At 35.4% G+C, this 20,545-nt stretch overlaps 1 long non-coding RNA gene across 1 annotated transcript in view; it reads left to right on the top strand.

Moving 5' to 3' along the window:
- The window catches only part of LOC109028817 (uncharacterized), an 83,673-nt gene that overhangs the window by 9,045 nt on the left and 54,083 nt on the right, over window positions 1-20,545 (top strand). Inside the window, exons 2-6 of the long non-coding RNA XR_002007791.4 lie at window positions 5,758-5,871; window positions 7,530-7,647; window positions 8,653-8,768; window positions 14,400-14,540; window positions 14,884-15,191. This is a non-coding gene — a long non-coding RNA (uncharacterized lncRNA). The remainder of the gene's footprint in view (window positions 1-5,757; window positions 5,872-7,529; window positions 7,648-8,652; window positions 8,769-14,399; window positions 14,541-14,883; window positions 15,192-20,545) is intronic.

Below are 20,545 nucleotides of genomic sequence, written 5' to 3'. Positions count from 1 at the left end.
GTTACAATTTAAATTGATTTCGCTCATGGTTCAATTCATAGTTAATATTTTGAAACAACTAAGTACATTCAAGGGCTTATTCCAGTTTTAGATTCGAGATTTGGTTGTAAGCAAGTTGTTAATGAAATTGGAGCATACTTAGGAAGGAAATGGAAGAACATAGTACAGTTATATTTTGAGAGGCTACGTTTCTATCTTATTTAATCTTTATAAGTCTGTGAAATATTGTCATTATCTCCACATTACAGGTAAGTAAACTTAAAGCATTTATCTTCGTTAGGTAACCTTTCCAATAGTCACCAAATAGAAAAAGTAAAACTTAGAATTTCTCTGATTTTATGACTTGGATCCCCATTTACATTTGATAACCAGTGTTTCCTTTCATGTGTAAGATAGTGTGGCCATTCTACATGGGCAACTATTTCTGATTAACTTTCTATTTGTTTCCTCTTAGTGACTGTGTAAAACTTTTGTGTTTTATCTACCCAAAAAGTGGAGAGTAAAGTGTTGTCAAGAAACTTCTTCGTAAAAATATAGTTTAGTTTACAATTTTAATAGCACATTAAACTATTTTCTGTGACAATACTCACATATGTATACCCACATATGTAAACTCTTCCCAATCACATCTGTTAGCTTTCATATAAATATTGCCCCTATGTTATAGAAGATTCCTAAAGTCCCGAGGGAAAATTAGTTCAAAGTTATGTAAAAGTGATTTGGAACAAGAAAGGAGTATAGAATCCACAATTCTACACCTGGATTCAGGAGAATTACCATTTAGATTCAGTACTGACCCCGACTCAGGAGATTTGTTTTGATATTAAGAGAGCTCTTTTGTATCACCAATATCTTTTCAAGCTAGGAAGTTACTGCATTTTTCAAAAAATTACAAACTAATAAAATCTAAGGGAATTCACCAGATTTCTAGAGAGTTTAAATTCCACACATGCAAACTGTCAGCTTTAAGTAAGTCATGCAAAACTCTATTTAAATGAGTCAGCCTTTCCCTGAATATGGAAAATGGGAAATGTTATTTGGTAGTTAGAATAAAATGGTTTGAATGGAGAGGAATAGATTAAACCTGCTCACAGTCACTGAGCAGAGATAATAAGAGATGATTTGAAAGTGGAAATAGTCATTTGTGACGGGCTTTGCCGTTAACACACTAGCAAATGTGAATGCTTTAGAGAGCATGGGTGAAACCAATAAGCATGCCTCCATCCTTGTAAATGAAGCATTCACTGGAGGTTCCTTCCTGCTAGAATTTCATTCAGTTTGCTCTTGACTTTCATTTGCCAACCAGCCCACAAGGGACACAAAATAGAAATACATCAGTGAATTCAAAGCAGGAAACCCTGTGGAAAAGGTCCCCGGAAGAGATCTTAGTAGGGTGATTCCTAATTGACAACCAAGATTCATACAAAAGAATGCTAAGGGCATATTATTTTAATTACATGGTGGCAGAGAGCTTAAGGGCACAGCTTAGGACTTATACAAAACAGGATTCCAGACCTGATTTGTGCCTATTTTTTGTGCTAGCTTTTATGGACAAGTTAATTTCTTTGAGTCTCAGTTTCCTTGTTTGTAAAAGAGAAATAATTGTGATACACATTCACCATGGATTGAATTAGATCATAGATACAAAATGCTTGGCACAATACCTGGTCCACAGTAAGCTGTCAATAAATGTTACTTAAAAATCAAGACAAAAACAACTCTATCACAGTTATATACTTTTTTGACTGTTTGCATATAGAAGTAATATATTGACAAGCATTCTAAATACTTCACTGAGTAATATTTTTTAAAGTCTTGCTATGCACCTGTGCTGAAGCCCTGAAGTCCCCAGACACCAAGATAAGACATATTCTAGGAAACATGTAATTTGTGGGTAATTTATGGGACAGGTCCCATAAATTCCATCAAGTTTCCAGACCTCTGGACTTTTAATATCTTACCACTTGCAAAATATGGAACTTAATTGATAACTTCCCGTACCACAATTCCCTCCCTAAACTCTCTTCTGGGGGAAGAAATCAGCTTGCAATGGCCATTTTTTTCTCATTCTCTTTACCTCTTTTAAACTGCCTTTTTCTGTAAAATGCTTTCTGTGACTGATAAATGTCCTCTTCTATGTGCACTAGTTAATTACTTCCCAAAGCATCTGTTGCTTTTCAAAAGAACATGTTCCACACGTTCTTAAAAATAGCTTTTCTTTCTACAAAATTTAGTTAAGTCATTCTGTGTGGGGAATAAGATAAAGTACCTTCCAACTGTTAGGCACCTATTATCTGTCAGATATTTCTCTAATAATTTTCTTTAATCCTTTTAGCAACCCAATGAGAGGGGGAATCTTATACCCATTTTCCACATCAGGAAAAAAAAGAATCATAGAAATCAAATTATTGCTACATAAATTATACCTACATTTACCTCTGTATTTGTTTTAATTTTTTTGGTGGGGAGAATGTTTTCTGATTTGACATCTGGATTGTGGAAACCATATGATACAGTCCTATTATCTCCCTTTTAGAAAAAAAATTATAATGACACCATCACTATCAAAATCACTTCCTAAAATACTCATTAATTTTAGATTTTGGAGCATCAACCCCCCAGCAAAGGGCTCTATATACAGCAAGTAAGCATAGAAGACAAATTTAGTAAGCAAAATTCTAAGATGGTCTCCAAAATTCTGCCCCTCTGCTTAAATATCCCCAATATAATCCTCTTCCCTGAAGTGTGAATGAAATTTATAAATATAATGGGTCATTATGTCTGTGATCACGTAACGTTATTTAGCAGAATGGAAATATCAGATTTAATTAATGTCCCTAATCAGTTGACTTTGAGTTAATAAAATAGAGATTATCTTGGGTTGGCCTGATCTAATTAGATGAATCCTTAAAAGAAATCAGATGGATTCAAAGTGGGAGATTACTGCTGCTTGCACTGAAGAAGAAAACAGCTCTATTGTGAACTAAGTATGGATGGGGTCCTTTGGCAAAGAACCAAGGATGGCCTCTAGTTGCTGAGGGCAGTCTCTCACCAATAGTCAACAAGAAAGGGTGTGACTTACTCTGATAACAGCAAGAAACTAAATTCTGACAACAACCACACAGCTTGGAAGTGGACCCTGAGCTTCCAATGAGATTAGAGTCTTGACTGACACTTTGACTTCAGCCCAGTGAGACCATGAGTAGAGGATCCAGGACAGCTATGCCTAGACTCCTAACCCATACAAACTGTGAAATAATAAGTGTATATTATTTTAAGCCTCTAAATTTGTGGTAATTTATTACACAGTACTAGAAAACTAATAGGTCAAGTTAAATGCCAAATACGACATAGACAGTAAGTACTATAGAAGTCTGGCAAGGTAAAAATAAATCAATTTGGAGGATGGGAGGGATGGTTATACTGCTGCAGAAAAAGAGTCTTCAACTCAATAAAGATTGATGTTTCATGCCAAAGTTTTCAATTCTGCTTTCCTTTGTAATATGTCATTTTCTTAGATTGGTTTCCCCAGAAGCCAACCCTAAGACAAGGATTCAAGTGCAAAAGATTCATTATGGAAATGCTCCGAGGAAAATCTGGGCAGAGGAAAGGAAAAAGCCAATTGCAATTTTAAAGGGGCAATTTAAGGCAAAATCTCAGAGATAGCTGAATCTCATATGAACATCCATGTTGTAATTGTACTCTAAACTTTATCCTTACTTGAGACAAGGGTACAGGCACTGCCAACTCACTGCATGCAAAAGCAAATCAGAAAGCTGCCTCAGTAATTTAAGAGAAGTCTTTGTAAGTCCTTGTAAGAGAGACACAGGTGTAGACAGTTAGAGAAAAAAACAAAAGATGTGCATGATAATTTCCCAGAAATGTATAAAAGGAGGTGAGTGCATCTAGCTAATGTATGAGCAGTATATACTAAAATTACGAACCATCAAAAAGATTACAATTAACAGCTTAATAACTCTAGAGTACTGCTTATGAAACAAATTACAAACAATAAATTGATTAAGAAATTGAGTCTCTGACTACTACTGTGGCTGCCATTCATTAAATGACTACTACGTTCGAGACACTATTTCATTTAATGCTTAGCACAACCTTATGACATTAGTTCTACTATAATCCTTATTTTATACTTAAGAAAAATTTTGGATCAGGGAGATTAAACACCCTTAACCAGTGGACACTTTGTACATGAGTGAGCTAAAGTTTGAATGCTTTGAGTCAAATTGTGTCCCCATTCCATTACACTAAGCCACTATATCTTCTGTAGGCTTGAGTTGAGATGTTGGCAAATTATGTAAAAATAACAATCATAAAAAGCGCTTACTGTGTGCCAGTATTCCAAGTACTTTACATAGTTAATATAAAACCCAAGAGTGTATGTCTTTATCATCATTTGGGGTGAGGTGTGTCATATACTTTGGGCCTCACAATATACAACAATGAGAGACACTCTAATATCCTGGAAAGATTGTGCTTACAATTTATTTTTCTCCCATTCTCCTTTCCCTCATTTCTTTTGCTTCCTTTATATATTGATTTATTATTTAACAAACTGGCATTGGGTAACAAATTTATGATGAACCCCATGATGGTATTTAATAAGATATAAAAGATCATGTAAAACCTGCCTCCTAGGAACCTACAATGTTTTACAGAAAATCAGATGAATGTGTAAATGCCTATAACATAAGAGGTACTATTCTATAGATATTCAAGGGTGAAAGAAATTGTATTTATTAGAAAGTTTTGACAGTTGAACTAGACTTTGAAATGGATTTCAGACTTGTTGCAAGGGAAGGAAAAACCGCCTTAGATGGAAGGAACAGTGTGAACAAATCTGTGAAGACAGGAAGGAGTAGGTTTTCTGGTATTCAGGTAGTCCGATTTGTTTGTAGCAAAGAAAAAGTTAGGGGGAGGACAATGTAGATGGGAGCCAGGTGATGAACTCTGAATGCCAAATTAAGAAGTTTAGGCTTTAATTTTTGCTCACAGCTCAAAGTTCCAATTTCTTTTTTTTCTCTTCTTTTCTTTTTTTAAATTTGAGACGAAGTATTGCTCTTGTCACCCAGGTTGAAGTACAGTGGCACGATCTCGGCTCACTGAAACCTCCACTTCTCCGGGTTCAAGTGATTCGCCTGCCTCGGCCTCCCAAGTAGCTGGGATTACAGTCATCCACCATCTCGCCCAGCTAATTTTTGTATTTTTAGTAGAGATGGGGTTTCACCATGTTGGCCAGGCTAGTCTCGAACTCCTGGTCTATGGTGATCCACGCACCTCGGCCTCCCAAAGTGCTGGGATTACAGGCATGACAACATTCCAATTTCTAAAACTGTTTTGGGTAAGAAAACAGTCAGATTTTGGAAAGTACTTAATGTATATTTTTACTCAGGATAATGGTCCATCCCTTGATGCAAAGCCAGAGGGATATTTTAAGAGATTTTGTGTTGGGTTTTTTTTTTTTGGAGGCAGTCGGGGGCGGTTTGCTTTTTCACTGGATACCAGAGAAGAGGATAATGTGAGTTGAACCTCCTCTAAAACATTTTCGTATGGCCAAGGAACACCTACCACAAGATTGTGTTTATTTTTTATGTCTTTTTAATCTGCTTACCAATTTTCAGTTAGAAAACAAAGCAACTAAAGGCACATTAAGTCTGAAAGCACTGTAATCCTCACCTCTCTCTTAGATCAGTATCGCTTCTATTGAACAAGCTTAATTGTTTTTTGTTTCTATTTAAGGAGAGGGATAAAAACCTTATATATGAAACTTTCACTAGTAACCTGAAACATCACCAGAGAGACAGTTGGGTTATCCTGCTTGTTTAGACATCCACTTATTCACTTGCAATGCAGGTATGTAAAGTTGAGCACAGAAAATAACGAGCAAGTACTATTAGCAGTTTCATTATTAGCCAGCAGATGTGAATCTCAAATTGAACAGCATCATGTCAAAGGAAAAAGTACCCTATAAGAATGAATTTTTGAATGTCTTCCAGGATGCGATTAAACAACCCCATGTTTCCTTCATTCAGAAGTTCTACCACTAGCAACTGTTAGCCACTCTATGCCTCTAAATGCACATAGATAGGATGGACATGTAATTTATTTTACAAAGAGGGATGGTTGTTATAAGAAAAGGAGAGAATATTAATAATATGGTAATGCAATCAGCATACATGTGAACTGTCAGGCAAACTGGGACATGCTATCACCCAATTTATATAGAAATCCAAGGAAGTTACAGGATCAAGCATATATCCACACCCATCGCCAACTTTAGCAGTGGGTGTGGATTCTAACTTTAACCAATTCCTTAGAACTTGGGGGGAAAAAAAAAGCTCTGTTGGTCTTGTTGGTGACAGAAGAGTGTGTGAGCACCCCAAATTCTCATTCTGGCCATAATTTACACTGGCCTAAGAAGGTGTTTGAATTTTACAGATAGATAACTTTTTCTTAAAACCTTAGCCCCAAGATCATATGACATTATTGTTCCAGGGAAGGAAAGAAAGAAATGGGACTTTACAGATTCCCTATCTTGAACATTTTCTTTGGGAACAATGTCCATCATGACCACAAATATGGAAGTGACACTCATCTCAACTCCTTTTTCATGATAGTTATAGGATTTATGGGAAACGTGCCTTTGGTAATGATAGACCAAAACTACTTTCCAGGAAATGCATCTGTGTTGGTCTCTCTCTCTGTCTGTCTCTCTCTCTCTCCCTCTCTCTTTGTATCTCTCAGCATGTAGACTCTTCGGATGAAAAACTATGTATGGGCAGGCAAATTATATTTCAATTCTAGCTCTGCCACTTCCTAGCTGAGTGACTCTTGGTTGGATACTTAACCTAGGTGGACATTAGTTTCTTCATCCCTTTATAACACTGCCTAAAAGCCAAGCACTCTGCTAAGTACTTTATATGGATTATATCATTCCAGTTGTCACAACAGACCTTTGGGGTAGTTATTATTATTTCCATTTTAGATGATAAAACAGATTATTATCTAACCTCTTCCCAGGCTTTATTTTTGTTTATGGCTTTTTAATGTTTATATTTCCAAGTAATGTATAATTTCCAAAAGACAGATTGTGTCTGTTTAGGTCGATACAGACACACACCATGTAATGCTCAGTAAATATTTGTTGAATGAAAGAGTGTATGAATGAATGCAAGAAAATTGCTAAAAGTGATGTAGCTATTCAGGATCGGAATTAGGAGTTAAACCCAAGTAATCTGAACCCATAATCTAGATGCTTAACTACATCTTTACATTGTCTTCCTGGCTTATTGTGCCATTGTGAATATTAAGTGAAAAACTTCTTATACTAGGAACTCAATAGATATGAGCTCACTTCTTTGCCTTCTTGTTAAATTTGTAGTCCTTGAATATGCTGGGGGAACAATAACTAAAAAACAGTCACCTTTTCTTGTCCAGCTCTCAAGGCGCTCACTCGTAGTAGAGAATCCATTTAATGATTTACAATGGGTGAATATCTCTTTCCTTGGCAGGAAATCTATTTGAAAAAAACAAAACAAAACATGATCAGTTACTTGATGCAATCATGAGATGTGATCCAGAAAAACTTATTAAGGAATTATTTTGTCAGGGTCAGTCTCTCGCAACAAGGTAAGCTACTTTTTCAATGTTTCTGATTAGAGTAGATCCTTGATGTTTATTATCAGTGTCATCATCATTAATGAAAATAGTATGAGAACATACAAGGATGCATAAGTGAGTAATGGTGTACCATTCTAACATTTCTAAGATCTTGCCATGCAAGATCCAAATTCATGGTATTTGTAATGAATGGTATTTGATCCAGTATTCATGGTAAGACTTATAGCTATGGAAAAATAAACAACCTAAGAATGTGAAAAAATTGGAACCCTTGTACGTAGCTGGAGGGAGTGGCAAATAATAGAACCACTATGGGAAACAGTTTGACGGTTCCTCAAAAAGCTAAACACAGAATTACCATATGACCCAGCCATATGTTCCTAGATACATATAAAAAAATAAAAAACAGGGACTCAAACAGATATTTGTATGCTAATATTTACTGAGGTATTATTTACAATAGCCAAAAGCTGAAAAAATCTTAAAAGTCCATCAAAAAAATTAATGGATAAAGAAAATGTGATATATACATACAATGGAATATTATTCATCTATAAAGAGGAATGAAGCTCTGATACATGCTATAACCTGGATGAATCTTTAAAAATTATGCTAAGTGAAATAGGTCAGACACAAAAGAACAAATGTTGTATAATTCCATTTATATAAAATATGTAGAATAAGCAAATTCATAGAGGCAGAAAGGAGATTAAACCAGGGGCTAAGAGAAGACAAAAACTGGAAGTTATTGCTTAATGAGTTATTAAATTTTTGTTTGGGGCGATAAAAGCTTTTGGAAATTGATAGTGGTGATGATTGCATGACATTGTGAATGTAATTAATACATCTAAATTGTATACTTAAAAAGTGTCAAAATAGCAAATTTTATGTTTTGGATATTTTGTTATAATTTTGAAAAGATAGAAAAAAATAACAATGTGACTTTTTATTCTCTTCTAGGGCCAAATGTAGTAACTCTCACAAAATAATATAAAATGGGTTTTTTTAAAATAGAAAAAGAAGAGAATGTTTTCTGAAAAATGAAATTTTGGATAAATTTGAAGGGGCGTTAGACTGTGGCAAAGGAAATGCATGACAAATCTTGGGAATAGAATAAGGGAAGAAACTCGGTGAGAGCTATTTTACTTCCCAATTTAAAGATTTGCAGACTTTTCAAGAGAGATTTATGGTAAATGTTATGAGTCAATTTTGGCACAAAACTTCCTGGAACTAATATCACTATCACAGTATTTCTCAGCATGAAAATAGGTCTCAAAGTCAACAATTTGGGGTATTTGGGGTTAAATTGATTATATAAGCCTAATAATAATAAGATTATGTAAGCGCAATAATAATAAAATTATTATTGCAGCTCTGCTCACACTGTTTAATATGCTAATGTGCATTGTAAATTACCAAAAAAAGATCCTGTCTTCAGCAGTTCCCAAATTCAATTTACCATAGAACTCATTTAAACATATTATCACTAAGACAAATATTTATCCAAACTGCAGTCTTGTTGGAGCTGCCACACATCATGTCTACTCCCTTCTCAAATGAGAGGCCAAATGCGATAAACTATAGCTTTGATAAAAAATATTCATATCCCTCCCAGGATGAAGATTAATTTTCTCTATTCACCTGTTGTTAGGCATGCTCTTGTAACCTGCTCTGGCCAATAAAATCTGAGTGAAATTTCCTGGAAGAGCTTTGTAGAATCAATATGTGGTGCTCATTCTTCTTCTACGAGATGAGAAATGTTCTATATCGAAGCTACTCTGTCAGCCAAAATAGTGATAGACATGTTCTGAATGGGGGAAAAAAATAAGGGCGAATATCAATGATTGAAAAGGTACACGAGTAGACTGTATTACTGTTTAAAACTATTTTCTACTTTTCCCTGTAGAAGGATTACATTTCTCTTTCTCAATAATATCAAGCACAGTCATGGTGAAACGGGAAAAGTTCCCTTGTCCTCCTTGCAGGCTGTGCGATGAGGTGCGACTCACTTCTTCAGCACCCCGCTGCTCACACCTCTAGGGGAGCATACAGACAGGGAGGCTGTGAGGCTCCAACCCCGTGACAGTGTCTAGGGGTGGATGTTTACAGCTGAAGCCCCAGTGGGTGTGTGTTACAGGGTGCTCTTTTAATTTAGCCATCCGTAGCTGGCTTGTGTTAGCTCAACCCCTGCCTTATTACAAGGACAGAGGGCTTTGTGTATGCCGGGGTTCTTGCCTTGGTGTACCGGAAGAATCAGATCACGCGTGGGCTTGGAGAATGACTGCTAGGCTTCATTGAGAGGAAGAAGCTCTCAGCAGATGGGGGAGCCAGAAGGGAGATGGTTTTCCCCTGGAGTCTGGCTGCTTGGCTGCTGACTCATCTCTGACTGCCCCGACTCATCTCTGACTGCCTCAGCCAAACTCCATGTCGTTCCACCAGTCAATGGCCTGCCAGCGTGCTGGCGTCTGTCATGTGCTCTTCTGCTGGCGTGCTCCCCGCAACGTCCAGCTGCTTGTGTCTTCTTCCACCAGTGTGTTTCTCTCGACGTCCAGCCATTTGTGTGTGTGCCCGTTAGGGTCTCGGGTTTTCACAGGCACGGGATAGGGGCGTGGCAGGCCAGGATTGTCTTGGGAAATGCAACATTTGGGCAGGAAAATAAAAATGCCTGTCCTCACCTAGGTCCGTGGGCACAGGCACAGAAGGGAGCCCTAGCCAGGGACCACGCCCTTCCCCACTTCTGTGTCATTTAAAGGGACCATGCCCTTCCTTTCGCAGCCCTTCCCTTCCCCTCCTCTGTATCAATGGGGCTTATTTGGCCAATTCCATGTGAGCAGAAGTAATGTGTATCCCACGTAGTGAGCCAATGTATGGTGTGCTATACTTATTTTCTCTATCTATCATACTGGCATTAGTCCAAATTGAGTCTCTTCAGTAAGCGTGGATCTTAGATTAAAGACAACACAGAGAAGAGCTGCAGCCTCAATGTCTTACTCTGGTATGAGTAAGAAATGAATCATTATTATTTTAGACCACTAAAAGTTTGGAGCTATTTGTTACCTCAACATAGCCTAGCTTAGCCTGATTAATAGATTAGGAAACTCATCATAGGCTAATTAAGTATCCCATCTCCATAGACACTGTGAGTGTTCCAGGAATAGGCTTATAGGTCAAGCCAGACTAACATCCTTTCCCAGCATTTTTTGAATTTGAAAAGTTGGTTTCAGTCTTTATTTTTTCTCTTTGTGTTTCAGTTTTACAGTTTCTATTTTTATGTCTTCAAGTTCACTAATGTGTTCTTGTACAATCTCTAATTAGAGGTCAATTTCATCCAGTGAGATTTTTATTTATTAAATTAAAATTATTATTTTTATTAATAAATAAATTTAATAAATTGATTAATAAAATTTATTGAATTTATTAAATTCATTTATCAAATTTTACTCATTACAATTAATAAGATACCATATTTTTATTCTAGAATTTCCCTTTATTTCTCTTACCTTTATGTTGTTTTCTAAACAACTGAACACAATGTTTAGCTGTTTTAAAATGCAAATCTGCCTATTCTATCACCTCTAAGTTTTCTAGATCTGTATTTGTTTCCTACTTTTTCTTCTGGGTATGAGTCACATTTGCTCGCTTCTTGAAATGGTTATTTTCACTGACTGCTGAACATGGCAATATATATTATACTGTTGGATGTTCCATTTAATTGTATTGTTTTAAAGAACGTGGGGCATTTTTCCATCAGATAGTTAAAACATTTGCATACTGGCTCAATATTTTCAAGCTTGTTTTTAAGTTAAAAGAAATTCTAGTGAAGTCTTTACTTTGGATATAATATAGCTACAGCACTAAGGCATGACATTTCTGTTACAGGAAAGGGGTCCCAATCCAGATCCCAAGAGAGGGTTCTTGGATCTCGCACAAGAAAGAATTCAGGGCGAGTCCGCAGTGCAAAGCAAAAGCAAGTTTATTAAGAAAGTAAAGTGGGAAAAGAACAGCTACTCCATAGATAGAGTAGGGCGTTCCTGTAAATGAGAGGAGGAATGTGTCCACCCTAGGTATAATGCTCATAAATATATATAGGATTAAAAAAAAAAAGAGCATGCACAGATGTACTCCTCTATAAGGGTTTGTGATAAAGGATTAATTTTCTTAATTGCTATATTTTGTAAGACTCGATATTATTATCTTTAAGGCAAAATTAGGAATGTCTTTGTTCTCAAGTTATCAGTATATCAAGACACTCCCAAGTCCGGGTCTGTTTAGTAAACATTATCAATCTGTTACCTTAAACATAAACATCGAGAAGCTGGGAATATCTAACTCTGGGAATGCAGCCCAGAAGGTCCCAGTTTCATTTTCCTAGTCCTCACTCAAGATGGAGTCGCTCTGGTTTGAATGCCTCTTTAGGGTCTCTCCTGAATGCCCTTAGTATTCAATAATGACTGGCTATTTTACCAGGGTGAAATTCAAATGCTTTCAAGCTCTATGTGAGTTTCCGGAATTGTTAAGGTTTTATTGTACTTGGTTGTTTTTTGCCCAGCCTCATGGAGTTTCACAGCCAAGGCTTAAGGGGCCTCTCAGGGGGGCTGTTTTCCCCTATGGCTATCTCTTTTCTAGAAATCTATTCTGCAAATTCCAGCTACCTCATTTTCTCTGAACTCTTATTCTGTCTCCTCAATTCAATGAGACTGCCATTTTCTGGTTAGGATGGCTCTCACTGCATCACCGTCCAGATATTGCTTCCGGGCAAAAATCTGTGTCAAATTTAAGGCTCATCTTGTTTTCTTTCCTACTCTCAGGAAACACAGTTTTGTACTACATGCCATCTACTGTCTGAAAACAACTTTTTAAAAATATATAGTAATTTCTTTGTTTTAAATTTTTTACGGTATAAGTCCAGTCCAACTTATTCCATGGTGGCTGAGAATAGAATTCCCATCATTACTGTTGCTTCTTTTATGAGTTACAAAAGTGGGATGCATTTTGTTCTGGTAGCTTTAACAGCTATCCATATTGGTATTGTTTCTGACACTGCCCTGCTGCTGGTGCTGCTCTTAGAAGACTAAGTATTTTAGGAAATTCCATTATAATTTCTAGACAAAATTTGTGTTGCTTAGTAAATTCTCTTCATTATAAATTATTTTAGAGATATGGGTGCCTTAAACAAACTTTCCTCTGTAGGTTTTACATATTAATATTAGTTACTATTTATTGGGTACCTGGGTAACTGTTATGTGTCCCATTTATATCAGTGATCTCTAATTTACCTGATAGCTTGTATATTAAAGGAGGTATTATTTATTTCACTGAAGAGATGGAAAATGTTTTATTTAAACCATTAAATTAACTTACACAGCTTACATAGCTAATAAGACAAGGAGCTATAATCTGAACTCAAGGCGTTCTGTCTCTTTTTCTAGTATGGCATAAAAAAGAAAATCTAGGCCAGGCACTAAAGATACCAGTCCTGTCTTCCATTGATACTCCAAGTGAGATCTGTAAAGGGCTTCTGATTTGAGACTTAATTTTCCACAGTGGAATGAGAATCTGGCTTTAAATGTAAATGAACAAAGCCTCTGAGAGGATCATTGTAGTCCTGGTGACAATTTCCATGGCAAAACTTCCTCAATGAAGGAATCAGTCAACTATTAATAGTATTATTTTTTAAATATACTGTGGCAAGCTACTTATATCATCATAAACCAGCAACATTTCATGGACTGGTTAAACTTGGAGTGTACTGTCCTATACTCTCTGCCTTCATAAAACTCAATGAGTCCTACAACTTTCCTAAATAACAGTTCTTCGACTGAAAATAAGAGACTTGAACGAGAATTCCCTGAACATCTTTTTCAGCTCTTAGCATCATTTAATGGTAATAAGTTATATAGGAATTAACATATATGACATACAGTGGCAAACTAAGAAAGTTAATACATGTCTTTCATTTTTCACATTATAATACTGAAAAGTGTCTGGAAAAATTATATATATGTATATAAATTATATATATATAATTAAATAGCCATAGGATTATATATATATAATATATATATATATATATATATATATATATATATCCTATTTAAAACATTAGGAGACCAGATCTTTACATAGCATGTCATTTAAACACACAGGCTTTGTTGACAGATTAACCTAAATTCACATCCTGTTTGCCACTTACTAGTTATATGGACTTGAGCAATTTCCTTAATTTCTGAGCTTCAGTTTAGATTATTGGAGAATAGGGGACATTAATGCCTAGCTCCCAGAAGTTTTGTGATTATTGAGCATGAATATAAAGAGTTTAGCTCATCGTGTGTCATGGTATAACCAATTAAACATAGTATTGATTATTAAATCGATGAGGTGTGTGTGTATTACCTTGGTGTCACATAGCCCTTTTACCTTACCCATGTTATATTGCTCATATACTGTCAGCTTAAATAAATATAATAATTAAATAGTTATGTTTTATTCACAGAATTACCGTGTAAGCTCATTCAGAGCAGGTAACATGGCTTAGAAAAAAATGTGCAGAGTTTATGTACAATTACTGTGATTGAATAAGCAGATAAACTAATTAGCACCCTAAATTTATAACAATATACTGTTTTACTGAACAACACGATAGTGTCACATTCACGGGTAATTACATATCACCTAGGCACAGCATAGTATCTTAGAGAATAATTTGAATGTTGGATACAAAAGCTCGGTTTTTTATTAACTTTTATTTCTGCCTGTATTAGTTTGCTCGGGCTGCCATAACAAAATGCCATGGACTGTGTGGCTTAAACAACAGAGATTAATTTTCTCACATCTCTGGAGGCTACAAGCTCAAGGTGTTGGCAGGTCTGGTTTCTCCCGAAGCCTCTCTCCCTGGTTTGCAGGTAACTGACTTCTCAGTATGTCTTCACCTGGTTTTTCCTGTGTGTGTGCCTATCCCTGGTGTCTCTCAGAGTGTTCAGATTTCCTTTTCTTATAAGGACACCAGTCAGATTGGATTTGAGCTCACCCTAACAGCCTTATTTCTAACTTAATCACATCTTTAAAGATCTTACCCCTAAATATGGTTAGATTCTGCAGCATGAGGGGTTACAACTTCAACATATGAATATTGGGGCACACAGTTCAACTCATAACACTGTGCTTTTCCTCTTTGTCTTGAATAAACCTGTTGATTAGCTGTCGAAATTTGGATGAGTAACTTGCTGTTGTATCTTTCTGTGTTAGGTGCATCCATGTGGGTGAGTATGTTTAAAACAAACACCTCAGGATATGTGATATGCTAAATGGAAAAGTAAGGAAAACATACAAGATTGCCGTGTTTTTCATCGAGTCACTAGTGCAATTCCTCAGATTTCTGACAAGCTGCCTACATCCCTTGGGAAGGGGTTTTGTAGTGAGGCTACTATAAAATTAGTATTTGATTGGAGATTTTTAAAAACTTCAGGAGAGTATCCATTTTACACTTGAAATTTTATGTCAAGAAATTTTGCTTCTCCCTGAGGAGCAAATCTCAAGTGATATTTGAAGTTGAGGTACGTTTAATCCTTTGCTTTTTTTTTTCTTTTCCTTTCTTCCTTTTTTTTCTTTTGCCTTGAGTATGCACTATGTTTCCAGCTGACAGATCTTTATGTCTCTTCTTTGGAATTGCATTTCACACAACCCCTGAATCACCACAGAGAGTCACCATGATTAATCAGTGAAGGCCAGAAAAATGAAAGAGTAACCACTTATCCGTGCTCAGTTTCCTTTGATGCAATACACATAGGGGGAGCTTGAGTTTTGAATTTGAAAGCTAAATTTGATTATAGACTGAACTTTTTAATATATGGAGCTGCTTCATCTTTGCATTTAGACCTCTGCTCACGCAGAAATTTGTTCAAAGCATATGCAAAGAATGAGTCAGAATTAATAATGGAGCTAGAAAAAATTATTTTTAGAGAGAAACACTGTATTTGTATAGACACTCTCCTTATTTTATGGAGTCTTCGGTGCATGGAAATATTGGCTAACAAGTTATGGCTATCTCAGTGACAGAGATTCAACTATTGGTGATTTTGGATTTTAACAAATAAAAATAAAAATATCTGCTCACTTCTGAAATGTTTAAACAGGTTTTCTAATTCCTGTAAATGGAGTAAATGTAATTCCTATAAATGAGCAGACCTATACTTAAAATTTTCTTTCTGAATTCTCCAGAATAATTAAGTTAGCTATCAGCAATTATAGAATAGAAAGACAGGATTTATTTCTACCATGTGCATAGATTCCTTCTTCTTTGGTTGTGATTACTGATGTATCTTTCTTTATCTATTTGTGATAACCTTTTATGACAGCTGTTGCCCATCGTTAGATGCCAGCTGGATTCCTCTATGTATATAATGTTGCTAGCTTTTATAGAGCTTTTAGAGGAGTTTTATTAATGGATTATAGTGAAGTTGAAGGAAGATTATTTGTTTAAGCTTTCACTTCACCAGAGGTGGTCTAACAACACCAAGTTTGAGTGCGGCTTAAGTTATAAACTTAATATTTGGGCCTCATTTTGATCAAACGTTCTTTCACACTTAGTTTCAAGATTGTGTTCTTTATTAGCTTCTCAAACTATGATACTAAACAATTCTGTGAAAAACCTGAAATAGGAGTTCTTCACTTTTAATCAAGTGAGAAACCATTTGGAACAGTCTTACAGAGCCATGAAACTCCTCTTCAGCAAAACGCATGTAGGTACTTACATGTATGCTTTTGCATGCAAGTTCAGTGTGATGGATCCTTTGGATGCTCTTTTGCCAATCTATTTAAAAAAATATGTAATCCTTCCTAATAATTTGGCCCTAAGAATTTTCTGGGATCATTTCTTCACCTTGGTTTACGTAATCTCAAGAAGATTGGTGTTTCTGCTAAGATTTTGTTTAAAAGTAATAACACTTACCCATAATAATGAACACACTATCTAATCTCCATTTTAAGTCAGGAACAAAAAATTTTGCTTTGAAATCATTGCAATAAAAGCCCCAGACCCAGATCATTAAGTCTAGTTAAGTCAAGAATATTTATTATAAAAATAATCACATAAAAAAACTGAATATTGACTTTATGCACCTCAGAATAAAAGTATATAACTTCCAATTAAATTATCATATGCTGGTAAGTTGCGATTTATATATTGATATGCCTATGGTATGGATTAATGGTAGTCAGACAATTATATATTATTGTACATCAAATATCTATTTTATATCAAGAATTGATCCAGTTACTGAGAAAAGTAAATACATATTTGACATGAATCTAAGGATTTATGAATATTGCAATCAAGATAATACATAAACCAATTAGAGAAGTATTATACATACCAAGTTGTGGAGTATTTAGAAAAACCTTTTTGAAAAAGAGTATTACAAATAAATTTGTTATAGATGACATTTGGATAGACAGGGTCAGGGAGGAAGCATTTTGGTTTGTAGCAATTTTTGCTGAAACAAATAAGGATACACATTCATTGTGTTAATCATTTATATCTACCATGTACACCTGCCTCTTGCTGCCAAGTTTGCACCCTAACGAATGTACCTTAGATTATAAAATAGTCTTCATTTTATACTATTTGTTCACATAAATATTTCCAGTCGAAATAAGATCTTAATTATAAACAATTATTTACTTGTATTAATCTGTTTGTGCTGACATAACAAAATATCACAGACTAGGTGGCTTAATTAAACAAGATAAATGTATTTTTTTCACAGTTTTGGAGGATAGAAGTCCAAGTTCAAGGTGCCAGCAGAGTCAGTGTCTGATGCAGCCTCTTGAATTGGGTTGTAGACACTTTCGTCTTGCGTTATGCTCCCTATGCTCACATGGCATCTTTATACATGCACAAAGAAAGAGTTCAAGCCCTCTGATCTTTTCTAATCCTATGGATCAGGGTCCCACCCTTATCACCTTATTTAATCTTAATTACTTCCTTAGATGCCCTATCTCCAAATACACACACGCTGAAAGCTAAGAATTCAACATATGAATTCTGAGGGGAAAACATTCAGCCCGTAACACTACTTTTAAGCAAATAATAATAAAAGGGATAAGACAGAGATAAAGAGATAGAAAATGTACAAAACATTAAAAGATATGGAGAAGAGTAGAAGTATTAAACTTCTATTTCTCCCAAAGTAGAGAAACAAAATGTAAACTGGAGGGAGGGAAATAATTAAAAACAACAACTGTATATCTGGAAATGATAAAAACCTATGACTAAATAACTTTTAGATTAAGCAAGAAATCATAAAAGGAATTTAAAATAGGAATCAACAATGTCTGACCTAATTAGTTAAGAGAAAAATATAATAAAACAACACTTTACATCATTTTATACTTACATAACAGTCCAAAATAGAAAGTCATATAATTTTAAGTGCTAGCAAGCATATAGGTAGATTGAAGAGTATACATTCATACAAAAATTCCGTAGATTAATTGAGCAGAACTTAGTACACCTAATGACAGAAATTTTCATTGCTGAATATATATCACCTCCTTTCACACAGATTTAAAAGGTAATGAAATAGCTAGTGCTTCTTGCTTTTATTTTTGATAGTAGGACACTGTGGTACCTTATGCATATTCATAAAGAAAATAGACTAGTAAAATGAGATGGATACATGGCATGGAATACATTGTAATAGTTATGAACAGTAAATCAGATGTATCAGCCAACATGAATATATCTTTAAAACATAAGATACCTAACACATTATATGTAAATCAAAAACATATGTACATAAAAAATAATGATTTTAACTTTTATTTTATTTTTTTATATACTTTAAGTTCTAGGATACATGTGCACAATGTGCAGGTTTGTTACATATGTATACATGTGCCATGCTGGTGTGCTGCACCAATTAACTTGTCATTTACATTAGGTATATCTCCTAATGCTATCCCTCCCCACCTCACAACAGACCGTGGTGTGTGATGTTCCTCACCCTGTGTCCAAGTGTTCACATTGTTCAATTTCCATCTATGAGTGAGAACATGTGGTGTTTGGTTTTTTGTCCTTGCGATAGTTTGCTGAGAATGATGGTTTCCAGCTTCATCCATGTCCCTGCAAAGGACATGAACTCATCCTTTTTTATGGCTGCATAGGATTCCATGGTGTATATGTGCCACATTTTCTTAATCCAGTCTATCATTGATGGACATTTGAGTTGGTTCCAAGTCTTTGCTATTGTGAATAGTGCCGCAATAAACATATGTGTGCATGTGTCTTTATAGTAGCATGATTTATAGTCCTTTGGGTATATACCCAGTAATAAGATTGCTGGGTCAAATGGTATTTCTAGTTCTAGATCCCTGAGGAATCACCACACTGTCTTCCACAATGGTTGAACTAGTTTACCATCCCACAAACAGTGTAAAAGTGTTTCTATTTCTCCACATCCTCTCCAGCACCTGTTGTTTCCTGACTTTTTAATGATCGCCATTCTAACTGGTGTGAGATGGTATCTCATTGTGGTTTTGATTTGCATTTCTCTGATGGCCAGTGATGATGAGCATTTTTTCATGTGTCTGCTGGCTGCATAAATGTCTTCTTTTGAGAAGTGTCTGTTCATATCCTTCACCCACTTGTTGATGGAGTTGTTTGTTTTTTTTTCTTGTAAATTTGTTTGAGTTCTTTGCAGATTCTGGATATTAGCCCTTTGTCAGATGAGTAGATTGCAAAAATTTTCTCCCATTCTGTAGGTTGCCTGTTCACTCTGATGGTAGTTTCTTTTGCTGTGCAGAAACTCTTTAGTTTAATGAGATCCCATTTGTCAATTTTGGCTTTTGTTGCCACTGCTTTTGGTGTTTTAGACATGAAGTCCTTGCCCATGCCTATGTCCTGAATGGTATTGCCTAGGTTTTCTTCTAGGGTTTTTATGGTTTTAGGTCTAACATGTAAGTCTTTAATCCATCTTGAATTAATTTTTGTATAAGGTGTATGGAAGGGATCCAGTTTCAGCTTTCTCCATATGGCTAGCCAGTTTTCCCAGCACCATTTATTAAATAGGGAATCCTTTCCCCATTTCTTGTTTTTGTCAGGTTTGTCAAAGATCAGATGGTTGTAGATGTGTAGCATTATTTCTGAGGGCTCTGTTCTGTTCCATTGGTCTGTATCTCTGTTTTGGTACCAGCACCATGCTGTTTTCGTTACTGTAGCCTTGTAGCATAATTTGAAGTCAGGTAGCGTGATGCCTCCAAGTTTTGTTCTTTTGGCTTAGGATTGACGTGGTAATGCAGGCTCTTTTTTGGTTCCGTATGAACTTAGTAGTTTTTTCTAATTCTGTGAAGAAAGTCATTGGTAGCTTGATGGGGATGTCATTGAATCTATAAATTACCTTGGGCAGTATGGCTATTTTCACGATATTGATTCTTCCTTTCCATGAGCATGGAATGTTCTTCTATTCGTTTGTGTCCTCTTTTATTTTGTTGAGCAGTGATTTTAACTTTTAAAAGACACATATTAAACACATTATAATAAACGCTGTGGGGAGGGTAAGGAATAGCATATAAAGAAAAAAGATGAAATAGAACACAACAAGGAAGGGAACCCCCCAAAGGACAACAACAATAGTTTTTATAAACTGATGTATTAATGAACCTCTTGAAACCTCAAATCTAAGGTTTATTTTATTTTATGTAAGACAAAATAAAGGATTTAGTAAGATAAAATAAAATACTAAGATGAAATTTAATTGTAGAATAATTAATTTTTTCTGAGATGAATAGAAAATTTGAAGCTTAGCTAAAAAAGTAATGAACTGAATTATCTACATGGAAAAGCAGATGTGTGAGAAAACATCCATTAAATAATTTGAAGTTTGTCCCAGAGTTACTTGTTGAGAGTAAA

This window comes from Gorilla gorilla, chromosome 9, assembly GCF_029281585.2.
Source record: "Gorilla gorilla gorilla isolate KB3781 chromosome 9, NHGRI_mGorGor1-v2.1_pri, whole genome shotgun sequence".
NCBI lineage: Eukaryota > Metazoa > Chordata > Mammalia > Primates > Hominidae > Gorilla > Gorilla gorilla.
Note: the sequence above shows the minus strand (reverse complement) of the source record. Positions and strands in the feature narration are given on the sequence as shown.